Source organism: Myotis yumanensis, unplaced genomic scaffold, assembly GCF_028538775.1.
Source record: "Myotis yumanensis isolate MYYU_CA2020_CCGP unplaced genomic scaffold, mMyoYum1.0.hap1 SCAF_12, whole genome shotgun sequence".
Lineage (NCBI taxonomy): Eukaryota > Metazoa > Chordata > Mammalia > Chiroptera > Vespertilionidae > Myotis > Myotis yumanensis.
Genome location: NW_027223763.1, coordinates 30,300,823 through 30,318,987, shown reverse-complemented (window position 1 = coordinate 30,318,987; position 18,165 = coordinate 30,300,823). Strand labels below are relative to the sequence as shown.

The window sequence follows — 18,165 nt, the reverse complement described above, 5'->3', positions numbered from 1 at the left end:
CCCATTAGGGGGGGCATGCAGTGGTTCTCGCTCATCAATGATCTCTCTCTCTCTCTCTCCCTTCCTCTCTGAAATATAAACATCTTTTTTTAAAATTCAGAATCTGAGGACTCACTCCATATTTACTGAATCAGAATCTACCCTGTAGCCTGATCTTCAGGCCATTCATATGCGCATTAAAGTTTGAGAAGCTCTGGTATACAACAACATTGCTGGAAGGGCTGGCAGAATAGACGTAAAATGGAGCTTCCAGAGGTCACTGTAAGCCCTCAGAATCATCATGCCGCTGCCATCAAGATCCAGAAAGAAGCCACCACCACGATTGCTACAAGGAGCTGCTGAACCAGGACGCTGGTGACCACGAGACCAGCCTGCCACGATCCACGCCAGCAAAATGGATGCCTCACTTGTTGCCTCTCGCCACTTAGTTCCATGTTCAAGTCTCATGTAAGTTTATTTAATTGGCAATTCCTGAGTCACATTCAAGGGAGTCTAGAAAGTGTAGCTTCCCTATTGAAATGTACTGTTGTCGTGTGAACCAGCCTACATATCCACCGTCGGTGGTGTCATGGAAAGTCTAACAGGTCCTGCTAACTGTTCCCTAATATCTATGCTCCCCTTCATCCATGGTATAGAAGTTTTAGCTGGGCATAAGACTGCCCAGAATAAAGATGTTTCCCAGCCTCTCTATAGCTAGATGTAACCATGTGACTAAGTTTGGGCCAATAATATAAAAGTGGAAATGTCCCATAACAGCTCCTAGGAGTCTTTGAGTGTAGATCACAGAAGCATGTCCTTTATGTCTTTCGTTGTCCCTCCCTACAACATGCTGCTTGGCACCATCTTGGACTATGAGGTTGAGGGCTACACCCAGGCATTGGCAGGCAGAGCTAGAAAGAGCCTGAGTCCTTGAGCACTTCATAAATCAGCCACCATCCCTGCTCTGATGACTTACTGCTGAATACACAAAAGACAATTCCACCATTGTTATCTTAGATCATTCCCAGCAGAACCTAATCCTAGCCAATACAGATTTCAAGGGCACTGGTTCTTCACGTTTTGGCAGATTCCTTGAAGAGCTCAATGTATTCTCTGACCATCCTCCCTAGAAAAATGAACATTTGTATGACATCTTATGTAACAATTTCAGAGACCGCATGGTGTTTCTTCCTGAAGATAACCTAGGGATTCATGGGTTCCTGCTTAAGAACCCCTGGACCTGAGATTTTTGAGGATTTTAATCAACAGGCAAATGGCTCAGAGGAAAGGTAAACACTGAGAGGTGGCCCTGGATTTGGTTCCAGATTTGATGCCAAATCCTTGGTAGGAGCAATTTCAGGGGGTGAGGTAGGGCAGAAGCTAGACTACAGAGGGCTGAGGGGATGGGAATGAAGAAAGTGGAAGCAGCAAGTACTGTCAGCAGTTTGGAGTAGCGTGGCATAGGAAGTAGAGGTGGCCAGGAAACAGTGAAGGCCTTGGGTTCCAGGGAGGGTTTCCTAGGCTTTCCTCTGCTTCTAGGACCAAGCCAGCCAGAGTGAGAGTGATCTGGGGTATCCAACACCTTTCCGTGTTGCAGCCCATCAGGTGGCTCTCTGAGGAAATGAAGGCTAGAAGATTTGGGCTCAGCCAGATTCCAGGCTGTTAGTCTCTCCTTTAGACACTCCATGCTCGGTTGCCTGTGGGCACCGCCCCCTCTTTCCCCACGTCTGGGGTTGCTGGATCTCAGGCCTGAAACCAATGCATCCAACAGCCTCAGCACACCCGTGGAGCTAAGTTCCAAGCAGACCACAGCGTGTCCTCTGGAGAGGAGAGGGAACCGCACCCCGTCGTCTGGTTTGTCTTCCCACTGGGAAGCCATTTCACGCTTTTTTTTTTTTTTTTTTTTTTGCAATCAGGCCTCGGACTGGTGTTCCTGATGTGCTTCCACGAACCTCCACCTGCAGCTCCTCAGCCCTGCTCCACTCGCTCTCCCAGGCTTATCCCTCTCTCGTCCCCCTGAGCCCTTCCTTTTCATCATCCCGCTGAACACATTAGTCACTTACATTTTCTCTTCCTTTAACATCAATCATCCTTTCAAATGATAAAACCACCTTCCCAATCAAAGATTTATTGTACCGGGAACACTCCCCAGCTCCCCATGGTGCTGAAGTTGGACAAAGGCCGGTCACGTGGAGGAAAGCGGAGAAGGAAGTGGCTCAGATTTATGTCAGGAGCAGCACCGGCAGTGGGAGCCTATCACAGAGGCACCGCCCTGAGTTGCTGACCCTTTGTGGGAACACAAAGTACCCATTTATCTCCGGTCTTGGAGGAAGCGAGGGTCCTCACGGGGGCCTGGCACTTGCCAGTTTGCTGATCCCTGGGCCAAATGATCAGGTTTCAGTGGTCCCTTAAAGTTCTCAAGCGTCCAGGGAGGAGCGAGGTCCCGGGTCAGAGCCTGAGCAGGGTTCACTCTCACCTCTGCGGCTCCCACCTCCCAGGACATGCTCCTGCTGCTCTGGAATGCGGCAACCTCCAGGAGGAGACTGGGCTTACAGAGTGGAAATGGTCCAACAACACGTGTAAACATCCCACCGGGACGCCTCCCACTTCCCACCCTCCGTTCCCAGTGTTTGAAAACAAAGCTTAGCAGCCACAGAAAGCCTTCAGGATAGATAAGAGCTGAGCCAAATGCTGGTGGGCCTGGTTTCCTAGAGTGGCCTTACCCTCCTCCACTGGCCGGAGAAGTCAGCAGCAGGAGGACACTTCACCTGGAACGTTAGCAGGGTGTCTAGGGGGAAAAAGGCACTCTGGGTTCTGAAAAGCCTGGGTCCCAATCCTATCCTTGCCAGCGACCTGCTGTGTGACTTTGGGTACATCCCTTAACGTCTCTGAGCTTCCACTTACTTCCTCAACTGTAAAATAAGGATTGTAATTCCTCTTAATAAAGTTGTAAGAATCCAATTACATAATGTATGCACAGTTCCTGGCTTTTAATAATTACTAACCTGCTTGGAAATACAGTCTCTAAGTCACTTCTTGTTTACCATTTTCAGGAATTCTTTCCTCTCAGCTATTAGCTTACCTCCCTCCTGTTTCATCATTTCTTTCCCCAGCACCTGGAAAGATTTCCTGAGTTCCTGCTAGTCAAAGGTCCCAGTAAGCAGCCTCACCTAGGAGCTTGCTAGAAATAGAGAATGTCAGGCCCCACCCCAGACCCTGTGAGCCTGAACCTGCATTTTAATAAGACCCCGCAGGTTTTTCTCTGTGCATATTAAAGTTTGAGAAGCACTTGCACTAGCTCACTCTTTGTTCCTGTTACTTACAGCACCAAATGCCACTGGGTTTCACTAGTTCACACCACTGTAAGGGTTGACATACGTGGGGCCATCTTAAAGGGGAGCCAAGCAGCCATTCCAGAGGAAGGGCCTTGCATGTCCTTGAACCTTTGAACGTTTGACCTGAGGCAGACCTTTGGGCTGGGCCAAACCAACATTGTCTTTCAAACAACTATGCAAAGCTCACAGGAAAGCAGACATCCTGACCACAAGGACGGAAGATTATGAACTCTCTCTCTGAAGATAGAATCAGTAGCCAGCCATGTAGAGCGAAAGAGTAACTCAGCTTGTTAGCATCAATAGGAAGTTCTTTCTTCTATTCATCTAATTATTCCCTTTCCTTTTCTCATAAAAACCCATTGTTCTCACCCTATCATTGAGACACTATTTCGGTTTCTGCCTGAATCTATGCTTCCAGAATTGCAGTTCTTTGATCCCAAGTAAACGCTTGTTGCCTCTAATTTTGACTTTTTATTTTTAGGTTAATACCACTTAACAGGAGTTTCCCTCTGGCAAATTGCATACTACATTCTAAAAACAACTTAACTGTGACACTTATGTAACAACAAGCCATAATATTAATAAAGTTAATAATAGCACAGTCTAATACATGCTGATATTTACAACATTCTATTATAACCATCTCATCTGACTCTAGAATACAGTCATATACCGCATAGTGACATTTGGGTCAACAATGTACCACATATCCAGAGGGGTCCCATAACATAAGATTATAATGGAGCTGAAAAATTCCTATTGCGGAACGATGTGTAGCCATCGCCAAGTCATAGAGCAATGCATCACCCATATGTTTGTGGTGATACTGCTGCCAATCATATTAAAGCATAGCACGTACAATTATGTACAGCACATAATAATGATAATAAATGACTATGCTACTGATTTATATATTTACTCTATGTACTATACTTTTAATCTCCATTAAAAAGGGTTGCTGCTGTTGTACTGGCCAGTGTGGCTCAGTTGGTTGAGCGTGGTTCCATGCACTAAAGGTTGCCAGCTTGATTCCAGTCAGGGCACATGCTGACTGATGTTTCTCCCTCACATGGATGTTTCTCTCTCTCTCTCTCTCTCTCTCTCTCTCTCTCTCTCTCAAATAATCAATTAAAAACACATTTTTAAAAACGGTTGCTGTAAAACAGTATGCTGTGTTACAGGGACAACAGCCTCATACATCTCATATTTACTGTGTCTTTTGATTGCATCATCTTCTCCTGTGCTTGATTTCATCTCATATTGTTTTGCACAGTAACAGGCTGGATAGGCTCTTAGCTTAGGAGTACTAGGCTAGGTGTATAGTAGGTTATACCATCTAGGTTTGTATAAATGCACTTTCTGATATTCTCACAATGAGAAAATTGCCTAACAATGCATTTCTCATAACACATGTTGTCTCACTGTCTTTGGAATTTTCATGCTTATGTGAATTCCTCATACACATATATTAAAATTTTATTTCCTCCTGTTAACCTGTCTCTGTTAATTTATTAGCCCAGCTAGAAGAACTTAGAAGGTGGAGAAAAGTATAATTTTTTTTAGACCCCCACAACAGCTTTCTCAAAACCCCACCAATCACTTCCACTGACTTCTCAGTAGCCATCCCTTTCTGCAAAATAGGCAAGGAAATGTGGTTTTATTAGCCAGGCACATTGCTACACCCATTATAAGCATAAAGAAGGTGGGGATAATGCCTATTAGGATAAAAGCTAGCATTCTCTGCCAAAAGGGGCCTGAATGGGAAAAATTCACGATAGCCACCTTGAGAGCAGCATGAGCTTAGCTTGAGGGATATAGCTAGGGAGGTAGGCAGAAAATAAACACCCCGATCTCCCTTTCCTCCCTCACTCCATCTCTTACCAGGGCTCTCATTTGCCAAACACAATAGGAAACCAGAGGGCAGGAGAATGGTTTGTGGGTCAGGCTCCCAGGGCCAAAAGCAGGGTAGAGAAGGAAGTGGTTAGATGGAGGGGCAAGAAAAGAGAGCAGCACACCATGACAATCAAGGGAAGCTCAAACTCTTGTGTTGTTTGGAACTTAAGCAGGAGAGTTCACATTCTCCTGGTATTTGAGCGAATAATGTAACATGTCTGTATCAGTCTGTACTCCTAGTTGTATATTCACAGAGAATCTAAGGCACAAGCATATGATTGCTTAGTTATATCTCCTAGTGGGGGGGACTGTCCAAGAATTTCTATATTAAAATATATAAAGATAGATAGATACTTTTTTATAAAAAATTGATTTTAGAGAGAGAGGAAGGAGAGAGAGACAGAGAGAGAGAGAAACATTGATTTGTTGTTCCATTTGCTTATGCATTGATTCATGTATGTGCCCTGATGGGGGATCAAACCTGCAACCTTGGCGAATCAGGAGGATGCTCTAACCAACTGAGCTATACATACTTTTTAAAAAATATAAATGATTCATGAATTTATGTGTTATCCTTGTGCAGGGGCCATGCTAATCTTCTCTATATCATTCCAGTTTTAATATATGTGCTGCCCACAAGGGCAGGAAATATATATTCTTATATTATACATTTATTTTACTTACGCCTTTACATGTGACATTTCATGGTTTAATATTATGAAATTGTGATATAGGTTGGTCATAGTATCTATGAATGCTAAAGATGGTGTTGAAAAATATTTATTACCAGAGGCCTGGTGCATAAAACTTTGTGCACTCAGGGAGGGGGGCTGGTGTCCCTCAGCCCAGCCTGCACCCTCTCGCAGTCTGGGAGCCCTTGGGGGATGTCCTCCTGCCAGTTTAGGCCTGTTCCTAGGGGGATTGAGCCTAAGCTGGCAGTCAGACATCTCTCTGGCAGCCCGGGAGCCCTTGAGGGATGTCCGATTGCTGCAGAGGCAGGAGAGGCTCCCGCCACCTCTGCTGTACTCGAAGCTGTCAGCCTGGCTTGTGGCTGAGTGGAGCTCCCCCTGTGGAAGCCCACTGACCACCAGGGGCAGCTCCTGCATTGAGCATCTGCCCCCTGGTGGTCAGTGCGTGTCATAGTGACCGGTTGTTCCCTGTTGTTCTGCTGTTAGGGTCAATTTGCATATTATCCTTTTATTATATAGGATAAGCAGCCTTGGGTTACCTAGAGTGACTCATAGTGCCAGCACACTAAGTGCTTGATTAATAGTAGCTATTGTTAAGGCTGCTATCATTCTTGTCGCCTTCAGGCACAATTTAGTTGAAGACCCTGGAAACCAGTCCAGCTGTGAGTCAGCCCAGAGCCAGTTCCCATGGGGTGGGTGGTGCTGAGTGACGAAAGCTTGGGTCCTGAGAAACAACAGCTCTGACACCACCATTCCCTGCCCCGGAACAAGATGTCTCCAGAGAAAGACACTTTCTCCTGAGCCCTGAATGCCCCGGGTGAACCCCCTGCTAGGTGCACTGGCACGGCTTCCAAAGAGCACAGCAGCATCCAGGGATTTCCCCTCAGCCCGGAGAGGCTGGGCCAGACCTGGCTCAAAGCCACAAATCACTCTGGGTGGAGCTGACATCAGCAGGCAGGCCAGGAGGGGAGGGGTGGGGCTGGCCCAGGCTCTCAAGGGAAGGGAGGAGATGAGAGAAGAGGGAAGGAGAGGAAGGAGGAAGGAAGAAGGCTGTCGGGAACTGAGCCCTCAGAAGTCTGACTCAGGCCAGTCCTCAGGACAGCTGTAGGGAAAGGGAAGGGAATACCGAGTTACCTCCCAGCTTGAAACTTTTTTTTTAAATTGATTTTTTATGGAAAGAGAGAGAAAGGGAGAGAGAGAAACACTGAATTTTGTTGTTCCACCTATTCATGCACTCATTGGTTGACTCTTGCACGTGCCCTGCCAGTCAAACCCTCAACCTTGGCACGACTGCAGGACACTCTAACCAACTGAACTACCCGGCCAGGACCCAGTTTGAAACTTAACTTTTAAGACCCTTGCCTACTTCTTCATTCTCACCTCAAGCCATTCCCTGCTGTCGCGTGACCCTCCCACTGAACTACTTACAGATCCCTCCAAAGGCCAGGCTAATCCAGGCCCATGTGCTTTTGGGTATACAGCTGTCTGCCTGAATTGCCTTCCCTGGCTCATCTAGCTTACCTTGAAAATAGCACCTTCTCGAGGTATTCTCCAATTTAGGCATAATTTCTCTGGTCTATGTGCTAAAATCTATAGGTGTTTGAAGTAGACTAAAATGGTCGTTTATCAATTCAGTACAGTGTTTTCAAACTTTAGTGTGCATCAGAATCCCCTAGAAGGCTTGTTTAAAGATGAATTGCTGGGCTCCATTCTAATTCTGATTCTGACTCTAATTCTTGTTGGAGATTGGGGCAAGAATTTTCACTTCCAACAAGGTGCCAGGCTTTCTTGTTGCTGCTGGTCCAAGGATGACACTTTGAGTACCACAGGTTCAGTGCAAGAAATGATCACTCCTGGATATGATCAATGCTTATTTACTAACTCATTCAATGGATGTCTACTGTATACCAGACACAGATCAAATGTTGAGTATTCAACATAAGTAAAGCAGTCGTAGTGTGGTAGACAGACAGACATGAGCAGAGCAAGGGCAACGGGCCAGGTATAGAAAGTCACCACAGCAGAGAGCCCCAGGTGCCTGGCAAAGGGCAAAACTAGGAAAACAAGGACTCACCCTCAGGGTGACTTTTCCTCTAAGCATAGCGCTGGTCATGTGATGTAAGCCCCCTGACCTTTCATATAGATAGTCGTGCAGTTAGGACCCTCCCCTGACCTTTCCTCCCCTGGCATATTGCTAGTTTAGACCCTCTTAGAGGATAATGAATGTCAGGCTGCCTGGATACATGAACTTTCTTTTTTTAGTTCTTCGGGGGGGTTATCAGAGGGTTATCTGGAGGTTTTTTTGCTTGTTTGTTTTATTGTCTAAAGTTTTACATATGTCTCCTTTTTTGATTGACCCCCCCCCCACCCCCAGCCATTCCCACTCTGGAGTTTTAATGTATATCCAGAAATTGGCACAGGACTGGGAAGTTCTGTAGTTTTAGTTCCTAGGCCAGTTACAGCAAGAATAGGGTTATTTCCTCATGCCTCAGCCTACTTGATTTTAGTAATTTAGCAGCTTGATAATAGTGACTCCCTTTTATTTCTTCACTCTATTCCTCAACTGCCAAGTGAAAAAGTAAGGCATGAAACTTATCCTTATTTTGATCTCAATTAATTTAAATACATATACATATATGCATAAAGGAAAAGAAAACTTGTGAGGAATTCACCAACAAGTACAAAGAGATCGTCTTTAGGTGGTGAGGTTAGGGGTAATATTTATTTTTTCATACACATATTTTTTCCAATTTTCTACAATGAACATGAGTTATTTTTGTAGCCAGAATTGTATTTATTGTTTTTAAGAGAACACATACATCATGTTCTGACCACGTTATCAGGAAGGAACAGACCAGACTGACCCTAGCAAAACCCAACCAAGGCATCCACCTCAGGATATGCCTTGTCCTTGTTAGTGTCAGAACCTCAACAAACAACTCTGAGTTACTCCTCCTTCAGAATAGAGTAGGAGGAGGTAAGGCAAGACCCCTTCTGAAGAGGGTGCCCTGTAGGAGTGGGGTTGCTACAGTGATTCCCACTGTCCTGAGCACCAATATGGTCCTGAGAAACCACAGCTCTGACACCACCATTCCCTGCCCCGGAACAAGATGTCTCCAGAGAAAGACACTTTCTCCTGAGCCCTGAATGCCCCGGGTGAACCCCCCTGCTAGGTGCACTGGCACGGCTTCCAAAGAGCACAGCAGCATCCAGGGATTTCCCCTCAGCCCGGAGAGGCTGGGCCAGACCTGGCTCAAAGCCACAAGTCACTCTGGGTGGAGCTGACATCAGCAGGGTTAGGTGAGCACCTGGTCTCTCAGCCAGGGTTCTTGGTCTCTCAGCCAGGGTTAGGTGAGCACCTGGAAGAGGATGCTGGGAAACAGTTGAGTCAGAACCATCCCAGTCCTTGAATATGGGACTCCACCACTGGTGACAGGCACCCCCTACTGGGGATGCATCACACATACACTCCTCTGGGGACAGGGGCAAACATATAAGCTGAAAAGCAGAGTTTTTATTTCCACATTTTGTTTTGTTTTGCTGTTGTAGGGGAGGAAAAATACTTGTATCTCTACCCTTTTGAGTTCTTAGCTGAGATCCCTACATTAAAAGACAGATTAACTAGAGAAAAACAAGCAGAAGTTTCTTAACATGTATACCTCATGTATACATGGGAGATACCCAGGGGAAAATGAGTAACTCCCAGAGGTGGCTTAGAATTCAGGATTAAATACCATTGTAATAAGGAAAGGGGAGGGCGGTGTAGGCCTCTTAGGGGAGAGGATATTATTTTTAGGAAAGACAGAAGAAGAGATTGGCAGTATGATGGTTTGTGACAAAGTTTATCTTCCGTGTGTGATGTTGACTTCTACTCTTCTCTCCTGTGGTAAGAGTTCATCTTCCCTGGTTGACGATACCCCTGGGGAGAGGATCATTGACAAATGAGTTCCTTTTGGAGGATCTGTCTATAGACAAAGAAGGACAGTTCAGAGAAAGCCTCTCCAAGTATCTGCTGTTTTTCAAGTGCCTTTGGCTTGAAATAGTCAGTACAGTATAGTCCCCCCTTATCTGTGGAGATATGTTCCAAGACCCCCAGTGGATGCCTGAAACCATGGATAGTACCAAACCCGACATGTACTATGTATTTTCCTATACATACAGACAGTGATAAAGTTTAATTTATAAATTAGGCACATAACAACAATAACTAATAATAAAGCAGAACAATTATAACAATACTAGTATACTGTAATAAAAGTTATGTAAATATGATATGTTATTTCCTCATGCCTCAGCCTACTTGATTTTAGTAATTTAGCAGCTTGATAATAGTGACTCCCTTTTATTTCTTATTGTACCAAAATATCTTATTGTACTGCACTCACATTTTCACTTAAAGGAAGCACTTTTTTAGTATATATAACTAGAGGCCTGATGCATGAAATTTGTGCAAGGGGCTCAGCCCTCGCAGCCCCGGCTTTGTCTGGAAGGACGTCTGGTCTAATTAGCATATTACGTTTTTATTATTATAGACTTTTTATTGTTGACAGTATTACAGATGTCTCCCATTCCCCCACCCTTTTACTCCCCTCTGCTCATCCCCTACCCACCCCCCAGGTCTGCACCAAAAGGAAGCACTTTATGGCTTCCCTTTGGCATATGTGAACTGCCAGCATCGCTACTCTTGCGCTTTAGGGCCATTATTAAGTGAAATAAGGATTATTGAACACAAACACCAGGATACCTTGACAGTTGGCCTGATAACTGAGGTGGCTACAAAGTGACTAACGGACAGGGAGCATATACAGTGTGGATGCCCTGGACAAAGGGGTGAGTCACATCCTGGGAGGGCAGAGTGGGACAGGGTGAGATTTCATCATGCTATTCCGAATGGCACACAATTTAAAATTTCTGGAATTCTCCATTTAATATTTTCAGACAACGGTTGACTGTAACTGAAACTGTGGAAGGCAAAACCACAGAAAAGGGGGGACCAAAGCAGTATATTTTGGAGTGGCATGTTCTGCTGCCATTCATCGTGGTTGCTGATGTGGTTTCCTTCCCCTCAGTTCCTCCCGACCTGGGTTAGTCACCCTCCACACATGACAAGCCAAGAGTGTGGAAAGAGTCTTTCCCTGGGTCCTCACCAAGGCCCCTGCCCCATGCCCAGCCTGTCTGCAATCTCACTGTAACAAAACTCACCCCACAGTGCCCAAACTGTGTTAGTTGGGATACCACTTCTGGGTGTTAATAGATATTTGTTAAATGATGTGGGGAGGGGCCGGAAGATCCTGTAGTCACTTAATATAGGAAATGCTAGATTTTTTGGTGGTGTTTTTGTTAATCCTGACCTGAGGAGATTTTTCCCATTGTCAGTAGTGCCATTGTTGAAAAAGTTTGCATTAAAAGTTGTCCTAGCCCTGACCAGTTTGGCTCAGTGGATAGAGCATCGGCCTGCGGATTGAAAGGTCCCAGGTTCAATTCCAGTCAAGGGCATGTACCTTGGTTGCGGGCACATCCCCAGTGGGGGGCATGCAGGAGGCAGCTGATGAATGTTTCTAACTCTCTATCCCTTTCCCTTCTTCTCTGTAAAAAAAATCAATAAAATAAAAAAATAAATAAAAAATATATATTTTAAAAAGTTGTCCTGAAACATCACCTTTAATTTAAAAGTTAGGTTTTTGCTTAAATTTAGCAGTCTTATCACAAAGAATTGGGAGAAATTTATTCAGTAGAATAAAATCCATGATTATCAATTTGGAGGTCCAAATCTTTGTCAGCAATACTATTTTGTAAATTTAAGCCACATCATAAATAACACTACCTTTTGCAAGGAGGCCTAGAAGATAAAAAGACTCACAGCAAATAGTTCCTTTAATTTGTTTCAGATATTTGCTTTGATTCAGCTGTTTTAGCACAAGAAATAAGGGTTTTTTTAAAGTTCAAATAAATAAATATGAGTAGAGGTAGAAAGGATCCCACTCCTGGCCATATAATTAGAGAAATTTTAGCACAGGTCCATAAAGAGGTTATTTTATCTATGGTTATTTGTGATGGTTGGAGAGCTGGACCCAACGAGGCACTCACTCATCACTGGAATATTCTATCACAGTAATGAGCAATGAACTAGATATCCACATAGCAATGTAAATAGATCTTTAAAAGACAAAGCTGAATGGGTGGGGGAGAGTAAGGAGCAGAAAGAGATCGCCAGCATAATACAATTGATTTAAATTAAAAATACATGCCCACAAAACAATGCGTCAAGCTTTCAAGAGCACTCAGGAATCTGTCACAGCACACTAGTCTCTTGGGCATTAGGCACCACTGCCACCTGGTGGTAGCAATTTAAAGTTGAAGTGTTACTCAGTTTTTTAAATATCTACATACTATGAAATGCACAGCCCTTAAATATTTAATTTGATGAATTTTGACAATTATATGCATCAGGGTAATTATCACTCTGAATAATATATAGAACATTTCCATCACCTCCTGCCCTTTCCAGGAAAACCTCCCCAAATGATAACCTAGAAGTAACCACTGATTTGTTTATGTCACTAAAAATAAGCTTTGCCTCTTGTAGAACTTACCAGCTGTGTGATCTTGGGTAAATCCTAAATCTGTCTGAGGGCTGGTTCTCTCTTTTATAAAGGGGGATAGCAACAACACTGAGCATAGCAAATATTTAGCAAGTGCCTTTGAGCCTGAGAACCGAACCCTCCCTCACTTGCCTGGACCCACGCCCATGGGCTGCTGACAGCTCCTGGCTGGGAGTGAGCACGCTGCCCCCAGAAGGTGTGCACACTGCCAGGAGCACACTGGCCACAGAGGGGAGGAAAGACTTTCCAGGACTCTGAGGACCTGCACGGAAGACTAGCCTTTGGGGCTCTCAGGTCCTACCTTTTGCCAGGCCAAACAGTCACTAACTGCTTTATCCTGCTGCTTGGGCAACAAGGTACATGTACCCCAGCCTGGCCAATCATAAAAGGCCAATCCTCTGGCCACATTGATGGGTCCAAGACACAAGCACATGACTTGTCCTCTTCAATCAGAGTCTCCCCTTGGTTGTTTGTACACTGAAGGAGGCTGTGGAGAAGCTCCCTCAAATGTTTAAGTCCACAAAGTTAGGATGATGTAAGCTTGTGGCAATCGGACTGAGTGTAGCAAGCCTGTCTGTAGCTGGAGACTGTGTGAATACATCTGGGACTGAATGCAACCTCAGGAGAGTGTGATGGCAGCCTCCCAGGAGACACGTGGGAGTGGGAGATTGGGAACAAGGCTCTGGGGCTCCCAGCACACTCCAGGATCCTGTGAGCACGTTGCATGGCCTGTGGAGGTTGCCACTAAGGAGCTGGATTCCTTCCCTGCCACCACTCCAATGAACTGAACATTACCGTGCCAATTATGTATGATGGCCGTGAACTGCATCCCCTGGAGATGAGCACATTCCACACAACCACACGTGGTAGCCCTGATCACAGGCGAGGACCTGAAGCTCAGAGGTGAAATGACTTGATCAAGAACCCACAGGCAGCCCTAGCCTGTTTGGTTCAGTGGATAGAGCATCGGCCTGTGGACTGAAGGGTCCCGGGTTCGATTCTGGTCAAGGGCATATGCCCGGGTTTCGGGCTCCATCCTAAGGGGGTGCAGGGAGGGGCATGCAGGAGGCAGCGGATCAATGATTCTCATCATTGATGTTTCCATCTCTCCCTCTCCCTTCCTCTCTGAAATCAATAAAAATATATATTTTTTAAAAAGATCCCACAGGCAAAGTCTCCAGACTCCATAGCCCAGACTCTGATGACCCCATTGCCTCCTCTCTGACCCCTGAGGCACTGCACAGGCCAGAGCATTCCAACTAACCCACATGAGCCTGGGAACTGTTATTCTGTGTAGCACTCCTGTGTATCCATGCAACTTCGTGGGTCCCTAATTGGTCCCGCTTAGGAAGCCCTGGGCTCCTGTGAGTAAGTTCATCCTATAGGTGAGGGATTCCCATATGGGGAAGATTTTGTGATATCTGTGGCTAGTGTATCACCAGCAACATTTTCCCTTCTTCTGCTAACAGGATCCCAAGTGTGCTATGGAGACCTACCCTCCCCATGGAATACAATCTTTATGGGACTGTCCATAAAAATGTATTACCTTCCCTGCACTTGCTAAATATTTGCTATGCTCAGAAAGTAGACACATGACTCTTGCTATGCTTCGGGGGCCCAATTCTTGGGCCTAGTTCTTTGGATTTTCATCTAATTTTTGTACAACTCTGGTAGCAGGTACTGTTAGTGTCCGCCCCCCGCCCCCCAATATCTCCTTGGCACTCGCCACTCCCATGCATACTTGCTTTTCTATCCACAACCCCTGCAGTCCTTTGGCTGAGGGCTTTCTCTGGATGCCCAGGGATAGCAGAGAAGCAGGCCAGTAGTGCAGGGAGTGAAGGATCTCCCTCCAGCAGCTCTACCAGTGACTGATGGGAGTTGGTGGATACATACCCCAGCTCCCTCACCCCTCAGGGGGATAACTGAGATGTGTTCCAGTTTTCTGGCCATCCCTGGGGGCACTGAGGCCCCATTTCCCACAATGGTAACTTCAGTAATGCATACTATTGGTTTCCTTCCCTTCCTTGACTTGCTTATCCTCATTCCCCTACCACAGCTTACTAGAACCACTTCCCAGAAAATTACTTGGAATCTAATATCACTCCTGAGTGAGTCCAACCTAAGACAACCACATGCTCTTCTGGAAAATTCCTATTCTGCTTAAATTGGCAAGACTGTGTTTCTGTTGCTTGCAACCCATGAATTAAAAGTCTGGGGTGGTATCACATCACACCTGGCCATAATAACCACTGGTCGTCTTTCTAAAGACCCTTAGAGCTCTGGAAGGGGAGAAACAGTGTCTCATGAGCCTTTGTTATAAGTTTTTTCATATGTAAGCTCAGAGGACTTGAGCTCTGAGCTATGCCTATGAGTGGAATTGCCTGGATGACACACGGCCCAGAATACCAGCTCTCTTGTAATCTCAGGTCACTTCTAGGGTGAGGAATGGACTAAAATTCCTTCCTCGTTGATAATGATCATGCCAGAATTCCATGCACCGAGAGAAGTTAGGTACTAAAGCTGATGTTTGTGAGCCCTGCAGATGAGCTTGGGATGGCTTTTGGAGTGAAGCACTACATCTAGGTGTTGGAGGAGATGCTGGATTCTTGGGCCAAAAACTAGAAAAATGTGATCCTTGGAATAGAGTGCCACCTCTATTCCCTTATGGACACAGCATACAGCGGTCACTAACTGGACCTACTGGGCCAACTGGAGACCAGCCTGGTCCTCAGAGCTCTCTGAAGCCCTCGAGTCCAGTTGAGAATCTGGAGTTGGGCTCCTTGCTGTCCTGAAGTATTCAGTCCTGGATGCATCCATATAGTCAATACACGGGTGCCAGGTCCTTTGCAGAGCATTGGGGATATGAGGTGAATCAGATGTCCTCTCAGTCTCTCTCTCTAAGAAAGTGAAGATGTTCACATAAGCAAGAAAAAGCCACGGAGCATTACAGGTGCAGCTAGGATAGATGTCTGTACAGATGAGGGGCCCAAAATGGTGAGAGCTGAGGTCCTGTGAAAAGAACGAAAAGGAAGTGACAGAGGGGCATGCCAGGCAGAGGGTGCAGCATGAGCGAAGGCTTGGAGGCATAGAAGCCTGGTGGGTGGTTCTATCTAATCGAGTGAAGGGTTAAGTGGCAAGAGATAAAGTTCAAGAGGCCAGCAAAGGATGTGTCATGGAGGATGTGTATTGTATGCCAAGGAGTTTGCTTTTCATCCTTGAGTCAATAGTGATTGAATACTTTTAATTGAATTGATTAATAATAATTGAATAATATTAAGCAGGGGGATCATGTGGTTTTTTTTTTGCATTTCAGAAAGCTTGCTCTGGAAGTGGAATCGAGGATGAATTTGAGTTGGTGAAGCCTTGGGCAGGGAGACAATATGAGTAAGGAAGGTGAGAGATCATGGAGGCCAAACTAGAGCAACGACTGAGGAAATGTAAAGGAGGTGATGGATATGACAGATGGAGAGGAGGTGAAATCAGTAAGACTTGACTCCCTGAATGTAGAAGTAAGTGTGTGGGCACCTGGATGATGGTAGCACTGTGCACCCAGATTGGGGGACTGGGAGGTAGGGTATCTTTGGGTGGGTAAGTTGATGGTAAGTTGACTTTTGGCTATATTGAGTGAATGTCCATGAATATCGCTATCACTATTTCTATCACTGCTCTAACCACAGCATTTTATAAATACCGGTTCAAGTGTCCACGTGTCCATTCCTCTTCCCCACCACTGTAAACTGCAGGATGTTTCTCACTCATCTCTGCGGCCCCAGGACCTGACACCATGACCAGTACCCAACAGTAGGTACTTAATAAGTGTCCATTGAATGGCAGGGTGGGTATCCCCATGGAGGAATGACTTCAGTTGTTCCCTTCGTTGAGTCCTTCTTGAAGTCAGATCCCAAACAAGGAGATGATATCTCCCTTTGAAGGAGTAGAGGGGTGCCCTTTCCTCCCACTGACATCGTGGGGCCCTACAGCCTTAGACCAGGCAGAATGGGAAGTGGCCAGAACTGGGACCTGGACTCAGGTGGCTGAGGAGTCCAGGACAGGACAGGCTGTGGAACTGGCTGTGCCTAGACCAGGCCTCCCTGGAGTGGGTGCCCACACCTGGGCTGCTCATAGCAGGTGCACGGGCAGGTGGGGGACTTGAGGCTGGAGGAAGGGTGGAACAGGATGTAGGCTGAGGGGCCAGGGATAGTCCAGGAGCAAGCTGACCATACTGTCTGTGCCATCTGGCAGACTCAGGCCTGCTTGAGCTCAACTCACCCACCTTATAAAAAACAACAAGGCCAGTGTTCCTTCCACTTATCAGCAAGGCTTGTGACTCAGACCTAATGGATCCTGCATTGTCGTCATCAAGGAGGGGCTGTATTCTTTGAGGAGCTGGGCACCAGTCCAGGTCTTAGCAGGCAGCATGAAGGCTACTGGTAGGCCAGGGAGTGTTGGCTCAGCCAGCTCACATGTCCCAGCCTTCACTCTGACGAGGGGCAGGAGATGGAGGAATCACCTGCTCCCCTGCTCAAGCCCAGTTTCAGAGCACCTCTGCCTTTACTGTATTGATCCTAGCACTTGGGTAGGTGCCCAGGACTTTTAAGGCTTGGCCTCTGCCTACTTCCAGGATCCTCCAAGCAAGACGCTTCCTGGCATCACAACAGCCACACACATCTCACCTCACAGGCCCTCACAGCGGCCCTGGGACTCAGGCTGGTGTTGGTACATAACAGTGTGCTCACTTCTCAGATAGGAGCATATGTGCAGGCCCAGAGGTGAAGGGATGCACCCAAGTTCACCCAAGTTGGTGGCTGGGCTGGGATCCGAGTAAGAGCTGGCTCTCATCTCCTGCTACTCAATTCCTTGTTTACTCTACTCTAACCACAATGGGCGCCTTGATATTTGCCTCTGGAGCATGCCAAGCTTGTTCCCATCCCAGGACCTTTGCGCTTGCAGCTCCTCCGCTTAGCAGGCTCTTCCCACAGGTTTCTGCAGGACTTGCTCCTTCTGCTCGTGTGTCACTATCTAAAAGAGCAGCCTCCTTCCCTTTGTCACTTTCTCCCCTTATACCACGTAATTTCTCTTCTACATAACATACCAGGGAAGCCAGCCTCTTGTGTGTTCAAAGCCATCCAACACTGAAACTGGTAGGTAGTGAGCGCCTCATCACTAGAGGATGAATGACTTGCTGGTGGGCTGCTATAAGGCCTGAGTAAGAGATGGGAGACAGATAGATGACCTTTAAGTTCCCCTCCCTTTATGAGATGATGTTCTTGCTCTGGGACAGGAAATTATCATTAAATATTTGCTCTGCTAAACAGTAAAAGGATAGCTGCCACCTGCCTCAGAGGCACCTGAGGGTTATGAAGCTTCCTTAGGAGGGGCAGGAGGATCCTGAAACTGAGTCACGGATCTCAGGCTGGGCTGGGCTGGGCTGCAGATCTGGGGCTTCTATTGGTCTGTGGGGGTGACTGTCTGGCTGCCTGGGACCCCCAAAGGGTTTCTTCTTTTTATATTTTAGAGAGAGAAACATTAGTGTAAGAGAGACACATTGATCGGTTGCCTCCTGCATGTGCCCTGACTGGGGCCAGGGATTGAACCTGCAGCCCAGGTATGTGCCCTTGACCCAGAATCAAACCTGAGACCCTTTGGTATGTGGGCTGACACTCTAAG

The 18,165-nt window shown here is 46.3% G+C and overlaps 1 non-coding gene across 1 annotated transcript; it reads right to left on the bottom strand.

The window, feature by feature from the left end:
* Window positions 1-5,745: 5,745 nt before the first annotated feature.
* On the bottom strand, window positions 5,746-5,850 carry LOC139021384 (U6 spliceosomal RNA). The gene has a single exon (XR_011473489.1). It is a non-coding gene; the product is annotated as a U6 spliceosomal RNA (small nuclear RNA).
* Window positions 5,851-18,165: the final 12,315 nt, after the last annotated feature.